This window comes from Pinus tabuliformis, chromosome 2_1 (assembly GCF_031772625.1).
Source record: "Pinus tabuliformis cultivar Carrire ecotype Pingquan chromosome 2_1, CPIR1, whole genome shotgun sequence".
Taxonomy (NCBI): Eukaryota; Viridiplantae; Streptophyta; class Pinopsida; order Pinales; family Pinaceae; genus Pinus; species Pinus tabuliformis.
The window spans coordinates 201,268,133-201,285,774 of NC_142299.1; positions in this window are offsets into that span (position 1 = coordinate 201,268,133).

Here is a 17,642-nt window from a genome sequence, read left to right on the forward strand (position 1 = left end):
CCACTATAGATGAGGATGTCATCGAAGAAGACAAGGACAAATTTTCTGAGATATGGTTTGAGAATGTGATTCATAAGGCTCTGAAAAGTAGAGGGGGCATTACAGAGACCAAATGGCATGACCAGGAACTCATAATGGCCTTCATGAGTTCTGAAAGCCGTCTTGGGAATGTCGACTTCCTTCATGCGAATTTGGTGGTAGCCTGAGCGAAGATCCAACTTAGTGAAGAATTGAGCCCCATTGAGTTCGTCCAGCAAATCGTCAACCACCGGGATGAGAAATTTATCTTTGACTGTCAACTTATTGAGGGCCCTGAAGTCGGGACACATCCGCCACTTCCCATCTTTCTTGAGGACCATGACCACTGGGGATGAATAAGGACTAATGCTGGGACGAATGACACCTGCTTCCAACAATTCCTTGATGATTTTTTCTATTTCATTCTTTTGGGTGAAAGGATATCTGTATGGCCGCACATTTGGGGGTTGGGCCCCTGGAACCAAGATGATGCTATGATCATGTTCCCCTCGCGAGGGTGGAAGCTCATGAGGCTTGTCAAAGACCGTCCGATGGTTATTTAAAATCTGTTGCATCTTAGGATGAATTGGTAGAGACAGGGTTTCGACTACCTGGATGGCATTAAATTGAGCGACCACTCCATGATGGCCCTTTTTTAACAATTTTTCCATCCTATGCGAGCTGATGATAGAGGGGGCTCCCGCCTGGAGTCCACGGAGGGTATGTGTGGAGTTGTTCTGCTTAAAACTCATATATAACTCCTGGAAATCCATTGTGATTGGCCCAAGAGTGCAGAGCCATTCAGCGCCTAGGACAATGTCGCAACCCCCCATGTGTATGGCAAACATGTGGGTTTTCAACTGATAATCCCCCATTTGAAGTTTGACATTTTCACAGCGGCCTTCACATTTCATTGTGCCCCCATCTGCAATTTGGACTTGGAAGTTAGAGACTGCCTGTACAAAACAATGCACTGCTTCTGCGATTTTTTGATGGATGAAATTATGGGTACTTCCACTATCAATCAAGACTACTACTGGGCGATGTTTAAGAAAACCCCTGATTTTGAGAGTTTGAGGGGAAGAAATTCCTGCCAATGCATTTAGCGAAATAACTGGTTCGTCAGATACAATCTCCTTTTGGTTGTCTTCTTCGATCGACTCCGGTTCCTCAAGTGGTCGATCTTCCTCGGTGGAGCTGTAGTCAGTGGCATCTATTTGAAAAATCTTGGGCTCCTTGCATTTATGACCCGGGAATATTTTTCATCACAATAGTAACATAGTCCTTGCTTCCTTCTTTCGGCCATTTCCGCAGGTGACACCTTTTGAATCTTAAGTGTCTGAGTGATGTTGGGAGCCTGTGGGGCACGACCTTTAGCGGGGAAATTGGGGCGGCTGTATTGGGTTTCTAATGCACGTTCCACCTTACGAGCTACCTGGCAAGCCTCTGTCCACGTGGGAGGGTGGTGGAGTAGAACTTGAGCTTTGATGGCTTCTTTAAGACCACTGATAAAACATTTCGTGTAGAACTCATCTGTGAGACCCTTAGTGTGGAAGGCTAAGGCTTCAAAAGCGGTAATATATTCTTCCAGTGTACCCGTTTGTCGGAGCTTAGTGAGACGCCCCAAAAAAGAGTCTTCCTGTTCAAAGCGATTTCGAAGAGCTTTGGTAAATTGGTCCCAATTCTGAAAAGGTCCATTGCAACGCTGATGCCATTCCCCCCATTGCCATCGTTCATTGTCCAAGTACATGGTCCCCACCATAAGCTTAGTCCAATCATCTAGGATATGATTCAATTTGAAATACTGCTCCATTTGTGCTAGCCATGCGGACGTGTGAGAACCGTCAAATTTATGCATATCCAACTTGGGAGGTCGCTGACTGGGTGGTGGATGGGTGTGCCAGACGTGAGGAGAGTGGCTCGACTCACCCTCATGGTATTCATGGCCATTATACGCCTCCTCGTGGGCTGGTTCCTTGCCCTTCGAGAGTGCTTGCTGTACCTGGAGACTTAGTCCGCTAATCTCACGTTGGAGGGAGCTCATATTTGCTTCAAGTTTGTCCAGCCTTTCATTGGCCATCGCTTGAGCTCTAGTTTCTACCATACACCAACTTGATGAAAAAATTGGGACCGCCTAAATTTTTTTTTACTAATAAATTGAATGGTACCACCTTGCTCAGCTCGTCGTCCTGATGCTGATGGGCTAGATCACCAATAAGCGCCTCGGAAGATCTCAGACTTTTTTTTTTGGAAAACTCCTAACGGAGTTTTACTCCTTGATCAATACTGCAGTCGCCAAATCCTCAAAATGTCAATGCTGCCAAAAGTCCTGCGAAAAGTATACCCCGGTATAGGAACCCTTCACAACAACTCCGATCTGGTGGATCTGAGAGATCTGAATGGTGGAACAACTGCTGCTGCGGATCTGATGGAGCTGCGGGACTGATGTCTGCTGCTGCGGCACGTCTTTGCACACGCGGATCTGGAATAGATGATGTGTGATCCCCCGATAGAAAAGGGAACTATGGTCTAGAGGAGTGTCAGGTGCTACAGATCGCAATATACATAAGGGTCTGACAGTAGTACTCGGCCCAATGTTTCATGGCTCTAACTAAGGAGGATCGACCGTACCCTTAGCCATACAACCCGACTACCCTATCGTACGGGCGAGTAATCTCTCCGAGTGCTGTTCTCGTTGTACTGTAGCCACAAGACGGCCGAAGGTTTATCTATGGCGAGGTTTCAAGGGAGCCTAAGGGGCTTCCTATATACACAGAGGGTACGTGGAAGACAGTCCGTGCGCGGTTCTGTCTAATGCGCTACTGCTCGAAGGGGTACCCACAGGGGTTACAAGGGAGTCTAACAGACGTGACCACCTCTTGTATTTCCTGCGTGCATGCCTCCCCAAATCCGCAGGTTTATGCGCTTAACGACAGATCCCGTGGTTTAAAGACGCCGTGGTTTAAAGACGTCTCTAGCCAATTTTTTTTTGCTAAAAATTGGAGATCCCACCGAGCCCTGGAAAGTGCTCTGATACCACTTGTTATGCTCTTAACCTGCAAAATAATACTCAAATACAGAATATGCGAAGAAAAAGATACCGAGAACACAGAATAGCAATGATTTTATTATTCAGAGAGCATTGTTCACATGCCTCTTCGAGGGGGAAACCTCCAATAGAGCAGAGCTCGATTACAAAAATAAGACAAAATGCTCCTCGCAGGGAGTCTCTATCCTTTATATATGACTCATACATGCAATACCACGGGCCAATACCGTGGGTTTTATTAATACCATCTATCTAATACTATGACCCATTTGCAACTAACTGTGGTCCCGTCATTAATTGCGGGTTAACCACTTACAAATATTAATATGGGCTTTATTGACTCTTGAATATGACGTGATCCCATGACATAAATAAGGGGGTTAGGGTGGGACCCTAACATACAATCTCACCTCTTTCTCATCATCATCTAGAGATATTCCTTCCTCTGGCTTGCAAATAACTTCATCTGCTTCTCCTACTTCTTCAAGCATTTTCCTCTGAACAATTTTGCCTGTGACATCTTCAATTCTTATCCTTGACTCAAAGAATTTGAGTTCCTTTGTCCATAAGGCAATCTCCTTTTTCTTCCACCTCATCTATAATGAGTGCCAAATCACCTTCTTTCCTTTTAGTGGAAAGGTCCATCCTCTTTTCTGGTCTTCTGGTTCTTGTAGCAGCTCTGTCAATATCTCCAATCTTGCTTTCATGTCAACAAGTTGCTTGTCAAGCTCCTCTTGACTCATCCTCTTCATGCCTTTTGTCTTGGCATCCTTTCCTCTATAGTGGCTTTCTTCAGAACCTCTGCAATGATCTTCCATCATCTTTGTCTTCATCTTCTCTTCATGAGCTCCTCACTCTACTGCAACAGCAAGTCCTCCTTACTACAATCTTACCTCACTAAGCTCTCCTCACTCAGTCTTTTGGTAAGCATGGTCCTCTATCTGGAACCTTCTCTTGAGCAACATCTTTGCTCCTTCTAGGCTTCTGCAAGCTCTCACTCTCCCTTGTCAGGTTCACTACCACTTCAGAGTGCTATCTTTGCTCTGATTTTCCCTTTGTCGGCTACTGAAAACCTTCAATCACAGTTTATCAACTCAGTTAAAAGAAAATATCATCATTCATATATATATATATCTTTTATGATCCATGCAGGATCATGTCCATCTGCATTTTGCATGGATTGTCTCAAATTATTTGCTTTCTGCAAATTCTTTCTTTGAGAGTAAAACTCTTCTCCTCTCTGTTCTGCTATGTGTTCAGATTTAAAATCTCCCTTGAGAATGAAATTCTCAGCTCTCTCTCCTATCTTTCATCTCTATTATCTTTGATCTCTATTTTCCTTGGCCAGTTGCCCTCTGCAACTTTTCCTTGGGAGTATTAATCACATCCTATCTTTGCTATCTTACTTCCTTGCTACTGTCAACTTCTGCCCTTTTCTAAGACCTGCTTTCTCCCTGTGCAACCTTTGAACCCTTGCACACAAAACACGATTGTTTGTCTTTTTGTCCTGCCAGTCTTTCTGATTACTAGCTCTGTCACCTTGGCTGGTCACACTCTTCTTTCTTCGCACGTAAAAACTCCTTTCCGCAAGAAATATTTTCCCGCTCTGATACCAAAAATGATGCCAAGCCTATGGCTTGGTACCTTAGGATCGAAACAGGTGTATCTGATACTCATTTGCTGCTACAACCGTCACTTCTAATTCGGTCTTGTATCTAATTTAAACCCTGCATACATATCAACTCCTCATCAAATAAACCCTTGGCCCTACTACAATCAATGTTTCACTGATCCCGCACACCAATGATATGGTATCAGCCTTTGCGAATACGCCCAGGTTTCCTCTTAGCTTGGCAAAGTTTGGAAAAGCATGCTTGGCCCAGAGGTTGGTCAAGAAACCCCAAATGCGAGCCTGAGTACCTCAGTTTCAAAAATTGCTCTCAGCACGACCTCAAACAACCTACCAATTTGTGCCCTGGTCTAATAATTCGACTGCTTTTCCAGACTGCGGCAACCGCTTTGATTCCTCAGATGGATTCAGAGGTCCATGGCATTCCTTTGTCTCGCTTTGCGTAAGGCGCTGCATCCAACTATGTACCCCCAAATGAGGGCCACCATAGTGACCAACAATACAATATCGACCACTCTCTAGTCTATTTTCAGGTTTTCCAACAGCCCCAGTTTACAGGAATTGCAACTGTAGCACAACTGTGTCTGGTCGTTATTCTAGAGCAAGTAATCAAAATCCGCACCTTGGTTTATGGGGCTTATCCAATATGTTGGATTCACAAATGTATATCCACATTCTGTTGGCAGTTTATAACATCCAGACTGCAACCACAAGACAATATCGAAACACACTAATACGTTGGAAATTAATTTCTGTGCATATATATAAATCGATACATAATTACAAAATGAGACTCATTGTGTCTACTCAGCTTGATCTTCTAATTTAATGGCCTCTGATCCATCATATGCCCTAGGATTACAAAACAATAACTAAAATCTAATCTCTCCCCCCCTCTATTACATTCTTCGAATATATCTTCTATACCCAGGATTCTGAAACGGTTATGATTCAGTTCCACCTTTTCCTCAACTAGATCTTGATATCCCCAATGACCCACAAACCTCTAACTAACACCTAAATTAGTATTTCTTATCCCTACAAAATCTCACCAAACTAGATCTAATCAGGTTCTCAAACATTCGAGAACACTTACAATTCAAAACCTATTAATAACTTATAAAAAATACATTTAATCAACCCTAGGAAACCAACTTCCTAGTAATACGAGCAACCCCCTAAGTTAACATAGATATAATTTGGTACTTGAGCCAATGCTCTTGCATCACACATGTCATTTCAAGGGTGTAGCTTGTTATCACTAGAGTCTTTTGGCCATGTCCTTCTTTACCTTTTTTCATGAATTACTTTATTTTTAATATTTAGGCCTTTTTACATTTCTCTCTTAACATTATTATTTTATTACTTCATGTCCATTTAAAATAATCAACATAAATTTCAAAGTAAATAAATGACAATTTATTATCAAATTCTTGGCTTTCTTCATTGTGAACTTGATTATTTGTCATTGTCTACCCATATTATGTTTTGGAGTTTTCTAGTGGTTTTTTCTTAGAATCCTACAAGGATTGTTTTGAATCACAACTTTGAGCTGTAAAGTCTCCACAATATGAGTGTTCCAAGAGTTTTTCAAGATGTTGAATCGATATATGTAGTAAAAAACTCATGTTAAATAACAAAATATCATGATTTAATCAAAAACATTTTGTGGGATTTCATCCCAAAACTTCAAAAAGTATAATAGTTAGAGAATGTCTTATTATTTACTATTTATGTCCAGAACAATATGTCTGGACCACCTTTCCTGAACAAATATTATTTTAATATTTCTTTCATTCCCACTTCCAAACTATATATTATTTTAATATTCACCTTATGTTGGTGCAAATATCTTTTTCACAACACTTTTCACTGCCATTACTTACACTTCCACAATTTTCCAGTGATAACCAATTTGCACCAACATTTTTTTGCATTGCGCAAATTACATAGTCCATACTGCGTCTATTTTCTAACTATGCAAGTCGAGGGTGTAGGTTTTGAAGAACTTTCCCACAAAGATGTACTCCCTCATGGATCATCCAACAAAGACTTACCTTTACATGGATCATTCTACAAAGACATACTTAGTATAATTTCTAAGGTGGAGGAGACTTATCATAGTATTAAAACAATAATATGGATATCTTTATGTTAATGAAGTAAGTAATTATTATTGCCATGAAAGGATAAAGTAAGAGCTTATCTCATAAGCATAAATTCCACAGAAACTCTCACATGATAAAACAATAAATTTATATCTAAACATAATTCCTTCTTTTAGGCAATGGATAACTCTTGCCCACCAAAAATATAGGAGAAACAATAAAATTTCTATCAAATGAGGGAGAATGTCTCAACAAATACCTATTAAAATATTTCTATGCGAAATACATCAAATTTGATCAACTCTTCCAATTAGATAATTGATGAGAAATTAAGGCTAATACTTTATTTTACATTTTATATTCATCTATGTAACTTTACTCCTATCTAGGTGAAAGAGAATACAAATTACACCACCAAGAATTCTAGAGACATTTAAGCATCATGTTACATCTAGTGCTTGCATACATGATAATTTTGAGGTTGGAGAATCCAAAAAAAGGCTCTTACACTTTGTGACAACTAAAAACTCTTTAAGTTTTCCAACTTAAACATGTATTATGTGCCATGGTTGTACCAACAACTACATGCTATACATTAATTTTATAATAGATTTATAGGCTTCATGATTTCATTGATTATTTCTTTAATGAGTTATTCAGATGTTCTATGAAGACTTTTCTAATCGAATCTTCAATATGATACATTGATATTTCTAGGATTTCTCTTGTTTTAAGAATAAATTACATATTTATATTCAATTTCCTTCCAAATTCAATATTCAACTATTCACCTAAGATCAAATTACAACTCAGCACTAGTTATAAAACACTAAATAACAATGTAATTTCATTAATAGACAAAGGTTTATACACTTATTTGAACAAAAGTAGTATGTTGGAAACTGAAGAAGCTAGAGCCACTCTCTACACAACTGTAGGAACAACTAGACTACAAATTTCTTTCCACTAGCCACCATTGAGCTAGATTTGATGGCTTAGGAGGAATCTTATCTCAGAGTTCTATAGATGGAAATTAGGTTAAAGGACATGAAGGATACTCTCCTTCATACACAAAGATTCCTAGGTTGTCTTTCAACCACAGAGCCAGGTCTTGTTATCTCTCATCATGTGACCAATTTGGATCTACAGAGCATAAGGGAGCCATTTTTAGTGTTTTTGTGCATATATTAAACAATATTTCTTAACATTTTCATTTGGAATTCTAGCTTAGGTTGATAAATTCATCATTGAATTCCATCACTAATCCGGTAGTCCATAATTTCACATAGGTTTGTGTGACTTAGATGATTCTTTGTAACCCCCAAGCAAAGGCACATTTTCAACCCACATGTGTTTTTGGTTTTTATTCAAAAGTTCTAATGGTTCACTGGCATACACCTCTCTCTCTCTCTCTCTCTCTCTCTTGCACACATTTCACTTACACTACTCACCACTATCCTCTACCCTGCTCTGCCCCACACATGCTCCCAACATGAGAATTTGGGGTTCCTTCTTGACCCATGTGGTCCCTTAGAAGTCTCCACATTGGGTATGGAGCCCCTACTCCTAGAGTAGCTTAGTAAGACTTCCATAATTCCTTCCCACAATTTCTAGTAGTTGGGTGGTTCAGATATCAAACCATAATTTTAGTACATTGAATTTAGGTAAGGTAGGAAACTTCCTAGATCCCCCTTACAACCGTTAACTCGAGCACTAAGAGTCATGCTAGGTGGTCTCTTCTTTAGTTTTAGCAATATATTTAATAAAAAATAATATTTACATCAAATGAATTTTGTTAAAATACCCACATTGACCATTCTAGCATTATCTATCTTAATTACATATCACAAAACATGGGTTTTAAAAAAGGGTATATATGTGCTCACCCTTAACTCCATCTTTTTCAACTATGAGTTTTATTTCCATTTTTATAAGTTCTAGATTTATTATATGTCTACACTATATTATCATATCTTATCTTAAGACAAACCTAGTGTCCTACAAGGCAAAGTCCTAGTTACTTTTTCCTACAAGGCAGATTCATCTAGTTACTTTGTTGAACTTGATTTGTTACTCTATGTCTTAAATGCTTTGTATGTTCTAGTTTCCCAACTAACAGGTAAGATTACTATTTTTCTGAGCTCTTTAATTAAGGGGGTGTTTTGAACTCATCTCTCAACACTCATTGGTCTGGTTTTCTCAAGGAGGTAAATCAACCATGTAGCCTCTATACTTTTGTTCTAATTATATATTTCATGTTTCAAAATAAAATAGAAATGAAGCTCTTAAAGAAATAATAATAATAATAATTCATTTAAGTGTAGTTTGTGTGCTCATTTTACTATGAAGGCATATAGTTACTACCCTAGTATTTTTTGTGAAATTTACATCATAATAACTTATGTTAAACTTAAATCTAGTAGAGTTATGATAGTTGGTATTATGAATCACTATTCAATGTAGAAGAATATGAAAATTCTCAACTAAATATGAATAGTCATCTAGATTTTAAGATACCTCTTAAAAGATGAATTTAAATGCCATAATTCATGTACTTAAATGTGTATTTATATGAACTATTTTGGGGTGGTTGAGTTTGAATTTTTTTGAAACATTTATTTGTGATTGTTAGCTTAGAAAAAAAAAAAAAAAAAAAAAAATTAGAAATGAAAATTTATCTTAAAATATAAAAACCTTAACAAAGCTTACTAATTCTTAATATACAAATTCTAAAATACTTCAAATTATTTTAATAAAAATATTTAAAATTTTAATAATTTTATATAACTTTTATAAAAAAATTACAATTTTAAAAATAAATTAATTTCAAAATCTCTATTCTAACTATTTCTCAAATATGGTTACTATTCAATTATAAATATTCTTCCTCAAATAAATAATAATTTAATAATACAAAATAACATATCTTAATAAATTAGGTTTTCAATATTCCCGGTGAAGGGGTGTATTTCCTATTAATTTCTTTGATCCTTAATGTAAAGAAATGGGTGTATTCCCCGTTAATTTTTTCTAAGCAACCTGTTAATGCAACACTTTTTAATTGGAAAATTTGTAATCATATTAATTTGGTTGACCTGTGTGAGGGCTTGTCAGTTGTGAAGCTGTAGTCCATAAGATTCATGCTTTTTTCGAGTTCACCATTTTGTCGGCTTCTGCCTTTTACGCGTATCCTGCTTTCTGGAATGATGCACACGTCTGGGCATACGTATGCAGGTCAAGTTGCACTGCAAGCATGGAAAAGTAAAATGAAAGAGCGCAGAGCATTATGGGTCCCACACTCGAAGGCATAATGACTCCAGCCTGTCTATGATTAGCCATGTGGACCCCACACGCAAAGCAGATAAGATTGACCCCACACGATTGACGCATATAAGATAAAATATTTTCCATTTTCTACAAGGAGACGTTATGTAATCTCTGTACTCGCCACTTTCGAGGTTAACCATTTTGTCAGGTTCAGCGTTTTCCACGTAGTGTGCTTTCTGGGATGATGCACACGTCTCCATTGCACACGTTTCCTGTTTATGATTAGCAATGTGGACCCCACACGCAAAGCAGATAAGATTGACCCCACACGATTGACGCACATAAGATAAAGTATTTTCGTTATTCTACAAGGAGGCTTTATGTAATCTCATAATTTAATTACATCTTATAAGTATTGGTTTTCCAAAGAATAGAGTGGTTAGTTATTTTTTTAAGTAGTTTGGTTTTATATCAATGAAGTAAACATTCTTAGCAATGGTGTTGAAGAGAGATTCGATACAGGCTGGAAGAGTATTTAATTAATGGAAAGACCTGTGAGCAATTTTGAAACCAACGTTTCGGACTAGCTAGGTGAGTCCATCATCAGGGTAATGAGATCTTCATTTTGAATGTAAAACCAATTTATTTAATTAATTAATTAAAATAAATTTATTAAATTGATTTTATTTAGTTTATATTAATCTTATTTTTAATATTAGATCAAATCAATCTACTATTAAAAAATTACTTTTAATATAGGTTAAAATTATTAATTAAATTAAAATTTAAAATCAAAATTAAAAATTTATTTATCCATTTATTAATAAAGTGTTGAAATCTAGCCGACCTCTCCAAACCTAGGTTATCTATCCATCCTTCTATTAATAGGTTCTCATTTTCTTGACTCTCTCTTTCTCAAAATGCAGATCTCATTACCCTGATGATGGACTCACCTAGCTAGTCCGAAACGTTGGTTTCAAAATTGCTCACAGGTCTTTCCATTAATTAAATATTCTTAGCAATGATGAGAGGTTTCAGAGAAAAAGATAAAAGGTTGGGAGGGGAAATGATCTTTGTTATTGTTGGTGGTTAACATCATTAATGATTTACTATTGGGAAATTTTGTAGTAATTTATTTTGAGTATATTGATTGTCATTAGAAAGGCAATTTGGTTGAAGCTTGTATATGGAGGAGAGAGTTCCATGATTGCAAGTAAGAATTTTAACTTTTATTTTTTGATTCGAGTAATTATCTTAAATGTTGTATTGACCTTGTAGCGAAGACTAAATTTTGACTTATATCTATCAAGTTTAAGTTGGAGTACATGCATGGTGGTTAGCATTAATGACTTACCATTGGGAAATTTCGTAGTAATCCATTTTGAGCATATTGATTGTCAGCAGAAAAACAATCTAGTTGAAGCTTGTATATGGAGGGGAGAGTTGCATGATTGCAAGTAGGAATTTTAACTTTTATTTTTTGATTCGAGTAATCATCTTAAATGTTGTATTGACCTTGTAGCGAAGAGGAAATTTTGACTTATATCTATCAAGTTTAAGCTGGAGTACATGCATGCAATCTGCAGTTTTATGCTTGATTTTTATTTTTTGAGTATTTTTTTTTTGTTTTTAATTTATTTGAGTATGCATGCCCTCCATGTCGATGATCATTTGACATAAAATATTGTATGTTGTTTGTTGAGCTTGTAAATTTGTTTGCCTCATTGTCTTAGCTGTCAACTGAACTACAAAAGTTGGTGCTAAAAAATACTTTCAATTGAATGCAAATAGTCATAAAGAGTTTTGCTTTTGCTCAAAGGAACTTACAGTTTAGAAGGATTGTAGAAGAATTCCCCAACCGAGTTGAATTATTCTTGCGAGAATTTCTGCATAGTAAAAAATGTCAAATTAATATCACTGTTACATATAAAAATAAGAGGTTAAAACTCACTTTAATACTATTGAAGTTGAAATATATTTCTTAGAAGTCTAAACAATATTGAAGTTGAAATATATGTCTTATAAACTTAATGAATGTGAGATTAAAATGAATATAGATTAATTCATTTGTTTTGTAAATAAATTCACTATTCTATTATTATTACGGATAATTTCATAATTGATTAAAGATGACAAATTTTTATTTTTTAAAATTATATCAATTAAAATCATTCAATTCAATTCAATTCATAATGAATAAATAAGTAAAAATATATTTTAAAATGAAACAATTAACAATTTCATTGGGCTAGCTTAGCTTTCTATTCATCCATTTTTATAGTTATCCATTGATTCAATTAAGTAATTAAGTTAAGTTTTTTTTTAGAGGAAATTATGCTATATTCTCATTTTGATTGTGCTATTTTCATAATGTGTTGGGATTGCACTTTTGATAAGTAATTAAGTTATGCTCACTTGCATGGCCTTGGCTTGGGATTGCCAACCTCATGGCGTATGAGATGCACTATGGGTGGAGGGTGAAATGATAGAAGGGTTCTGGAGTCTGGACGTTTCTAAGGACTGGCTCTTCGCCCATCTTGCCTCCAACACTGATAGTAAATGGAAAATGGAAATGAATGAGGAGGATGACGGCATCAACAATTCAATTCACGACAGCAACTAGTGTTATAGTATGTCAATTTTTTTTTGTTAACAAATCTTTACTGTGAACAGGTTTTGGGCAGCGTTGACATGGCTTGCCTCGTGAGAGGTCATGGACGTGGAAGATGGGACTGGGAACCCATAAAGGATAAGGACCCGAGCACGTTAGAGCCTCGCAAAGGGAGGAAGTTGGTAGAGCATCTTATCAGTGAAGCTGCTGCGGCATATTGTAAAGGCATGGATGAAGGCATCCAGAATCTGTTAGAAGAATGAGAAGAGGAAATTAAGCAGGGCAGTGAGACGGAGGAGGATATGGAAAATTGGAGGACACTCATCTAGGATCCTGGGAACACTAGAGGAAGGATAACACAATTTAAGCAGACGTTATACCTCTACTGGCTAATGAAAAGCTTGTTGGGTAAGGCCATGGAACAAATCTCGGTGGGTATGGCAGTTTCTCTCCAAGGGATGCCGAGCTACAAACAAGATCTGTAGAAAATTCAGTTCCAACTCCACAAGCATGATATTAGGTTGGACAAAATCGAAAGACACATTCCATGCATCGTGGAACTATCGGGGATGCCTAGAAGCAAATTTTAAAATAATTAATAGCACACATACCTACAACCTTTGCATTAACTACATGTATCCACAACTTCATGGAAATCAACGAGGTGATACACCAACACTCATTTCGAAGAGAGAGACATGCCCACTTCTACACCGTCATTAGGGAAGGTACAGTAACACATTAAAATAATAACCAAGTTTCTTTTAAAATGATATTAATATAAAAATCCATATTAAAAATATATTTCTTTTAATTATTAAATTATTAAATTAAAAATATAATCCTTTTAAAGTGGTTAACAATTCCTAATGCATTTAAATATCTTCTCATAATTTAATTACATCATGTAAGTATTGGTTTCCCAAGAATAAAGTGGTTCGCAATTTTTTTTAAAAATAAGTAGTGTGATTTCATATCGAGGAAGTAAACATTCTTAGCAATGATGAGACATTTTGGAAAAATTGACAAAGGTTTGAAGGGGAATTGATATTTGTTATTTCTAGTGGTTAATATTAGACTTGCCGTTGGGAAATTTCTTAATAATTTGTTTTGAGCATGCCTTTGGGAAATTTTTTAATAATGTGTTTTGAGCATATTGACTGTCAGCAGAAAATCAATGTGATTGAAGCTTGAATATGGAGGGGGCAGTTACATGTTTGTAAGTAGGAATTTTAACTTTTATCTTTTGAATCGGCTAATCATCTTAAATGGTGTATTGACCTTGTAGCTAAGATAACATTTTGACCTATATCTACCAAGTTTAAGCTGGAGTACATGCATTCCTCCTGCAGTTCTATGCTAGTTTTTTTTTTTGAGTGTTTTTTTGTGTTTTTTTGTGTTTTTTGTGTTTTTTGTGTTTTTTTTTGTCGCGGGGGGTTATTATTATTTATTTAATTTATTTACTTTATTTCTTATTTCTTATTATTATAATTATTATTTTTTCTTCAGCATGCATGCCCTCCATGCTGATGACCATTTGACATAAAAGATTGTATGTTGTTTGTTGTGCTTGGTAATTTGTTTGTGTTGTAAATTTGTCTGCCTACTGAATTACAAAAGTTAGTGCTAAAAAATCCTTTCAATTGAATGCAAATTGTCATAAAGAGTTTTGATTTAGCTCAAAGGCACTTACAATTTAGAGGGATTGTAGAAGAATTCCCCAGTCATGTTGAATTATTATTACCAGAATTTCTGCGTAGTAAAAAATGTCAAATTAATAGAACTTTGACATATAGAAATAATAGGTTGAAACTCACTTTAAATACTATTGAAGTTGAAATATATTTCATAGAAGTTTAAATAATATTGAAGTTGAAATATATTTCTTAGAAACTTAATGAATGTGAGTTTAAAATGAATATAGATTAATTCATTTGTTTTATAAATAAATTCAATATTATATTAATATTATGGATAATTTCAAAATTTATGAAAGATGACAATTTTTTTATATAAATTAAAATCATTCCATTCAATTCATACTGAATAAACAAGTAAAAATATATTTCAAAATGAAACAGTGAACAATTTTATTGGGTAACTTAGCTTTCTATTTAAGTAATTAAGTTAAGCTTTTTATTTATTTGAGGAAATTACCCTCTATTCTCAATTTGATTGTGCTATTTTCATATTGACACTACAAAGTTAATGAATTAATGACTTCGATATTGTAGTTTTCATTTTTTTATTAAATAATTTTATATTCTCTTGAAAAATTAATAACATTGGAATGTTAAATTCAAATATACATATATCTTTGAAATTATCACAATTTAACAATTTTATCGCGTCTTTTTACACATTTTAGAACGGTGATTAATTTTAAAATACCTATTCTCATTATTCTTCAAATATTCTTACTATTCAATTATAACTTTTCATTTTATCAAGTAAATAATAGTTAATAATACAAATTAGAGTTATGGATGAGGTTTCCAACCTTACCCTGCTTAACGTGAAAGGTGTGTATTTCCCATTAATTTTTACTAACTATTCTGTTCCGTATGTAACACTTTTAGTTGGAAAATTTATACAGATATCAATTTGTTTGACACGTGTGAGGGGTCGTCCAATTGAATAGATGCGTGTCAAGCTGTGGTCCATAAGATTCACAGTAGAGAATATGCTTTCGAGGTCAACCATTTTGTCGGGTTCTCCTTTTTCCAAGTGGTGTGCTTTCTGGGATGATGTTTATGTCTACATCTCCTTCACGCGTTGTTTACGACATGTGGAAGGTGCAGGTGAGCCCTCTGAGCTGCACGGGAAGATGGACAAGCAAGCATTGTGGGTCCCATACGCAAATTACTTTATTTTTTATATTACTTTATTTTTTATATTTTGGCCTTTTTACATTTCTCCCCTAACATTATTATTTTATTACTGCATGTCCATTTAAAATAATCAACATAAATTTTAAAGTAAATAAATGATAATTTTTTCATCGTGAATTTGATTATTTGTCATTGTCTATCCATTGTATGTTTTGAAGTTTTCTAGTGGATTTTTCTTAGAATCCTACAAGGATTGGTTTGAATCATAAGTGTGAGCTGTAAACTCTCCACAATATGAGTGTTCCAAGGGTTTTTCAAGATGTTGAATCTATATATGTAGTCAAAAACTCATTTTAAATAACAAAATATCATGATTTAATCGAAAACATTTTGTGGGATTCCATCCCAAAACTTAGAAAAGTATAATAATTAGAGAGTGCCTTATTATTTATTATTAATGTCCAAAACAATATGTTTGGACCACCTTTCCCGAACAAATATTATTTTAATATTTCTTTCATTCCCACTTCCAAACTATATAATATTTTAATATTCACCTTATGTTGGTGCAAATATATTTTTTCACAACACTTTTCACTGTGATTACTTACACTTAGACAATTTTCCAGTGATAACCAATTTGCACCGACATTTTTTTTGCATTGTGCAAATTACATAGTCCATACTTAGTCTATTTTCTATCTATGCAAGCTGAGGGTGTAGGTTTTGAAGAACTTTCGCACAAAGATGTACTCCCTCATGGATCATCCAACAAAGACTTACCTTTGCATGGATCATTCTACAAAGGCATACTTAGTATAATTTCTAAGGTGGAGAAGACTTGTCATAGTATTAAAACAATAATATGAATATATTTAAGTTAATGAAGCAAGTAATTATTATTTTCATAAAAGGATAAAGTAAGAGCTTATCTCATAAGCATAAATTCCATAGAAACTCTTACATGATTAAACAATAAATTTATATCTAAACATAATTCCTTCTTTCAGGCAATGTATAACTCTTGCCTACCAAAAATATTGGAGAAAGAATAAGATTTCTATTGAATGAGGGAGAATGTCTCAACAAATACCTATTAAAATATTTCTATGTGAAATACATCAAATTTGATCAACTCTTCCAATTAGATAATTGATGAGAAATTAAGGCTAATACTTTATTTTACATTTTATATTCATCTATGTATCTATACTCCTATCTAGGTGAAAGAGAAGACAAATTACACCACCAAGAATTGTAGAGAGATTTAAGCATCATGTTACATCTAGTGCCTGCATACATAATAATTTTGAGGTTCAAGAATCCAAAAAAAGGCTCTTACACTTTGTGACAACTAAAAACTCTTTAAGTTTTCCAACTTAAACATGTATTATGTTCCATGGTTGTACCAACAACTACATAGTATACATTAATTTTATAATAGATTCATAGGCTTCATGAGTTCATTGATGATTTCTTTAATTAGTTATTCAGATGTTCTATGAAGACTTTCTAATCGAATCTTCAATATGATACATTGATATTTCTAGGATTTCTCTTGTTTTAAGAATAAATTACATATTTATATTGAATTTCCTTCCAAATTCAATATTCAACTATTCACCTAAGATCAAATTCCAACTCAACACTAGTTATAAAACACTAAATAACAATATCATTTCATTAATAGACAAAAGTTTATACACTTATTTGAAGAAAAGTAGTATGTTGGAAACTGATGAAGCTAGAGCCACTCTCTACACAACTGTAGGCACAACTAGACTACAAATTTCTTTCCACTAGCCACCATTGAGCTAAATTTGATGGCTTATGAGGAAGCTTCTCACAGAGTTCTACAGATGGAAATTAGGTTAAAGGACATGAAGGATACTCTCCTTCATACGAAAAGATTCCTATGTTTTCTTTCAACCACAGATCCATGCCTTGTTATCTCTCATCGTGTGACCACTTTGGGTCTACAGAGCATAAGGGAGCCATTTTTAGTGTTTTTTGTGCATATATTCAACAATATTTCTTAACATTTTCATTTGGAATTCTAGCTTAGGCTGATAAATTCATCATTGAATTCCATCACTAATCGGGTAGTCCATAATTTCACATAGGTTTG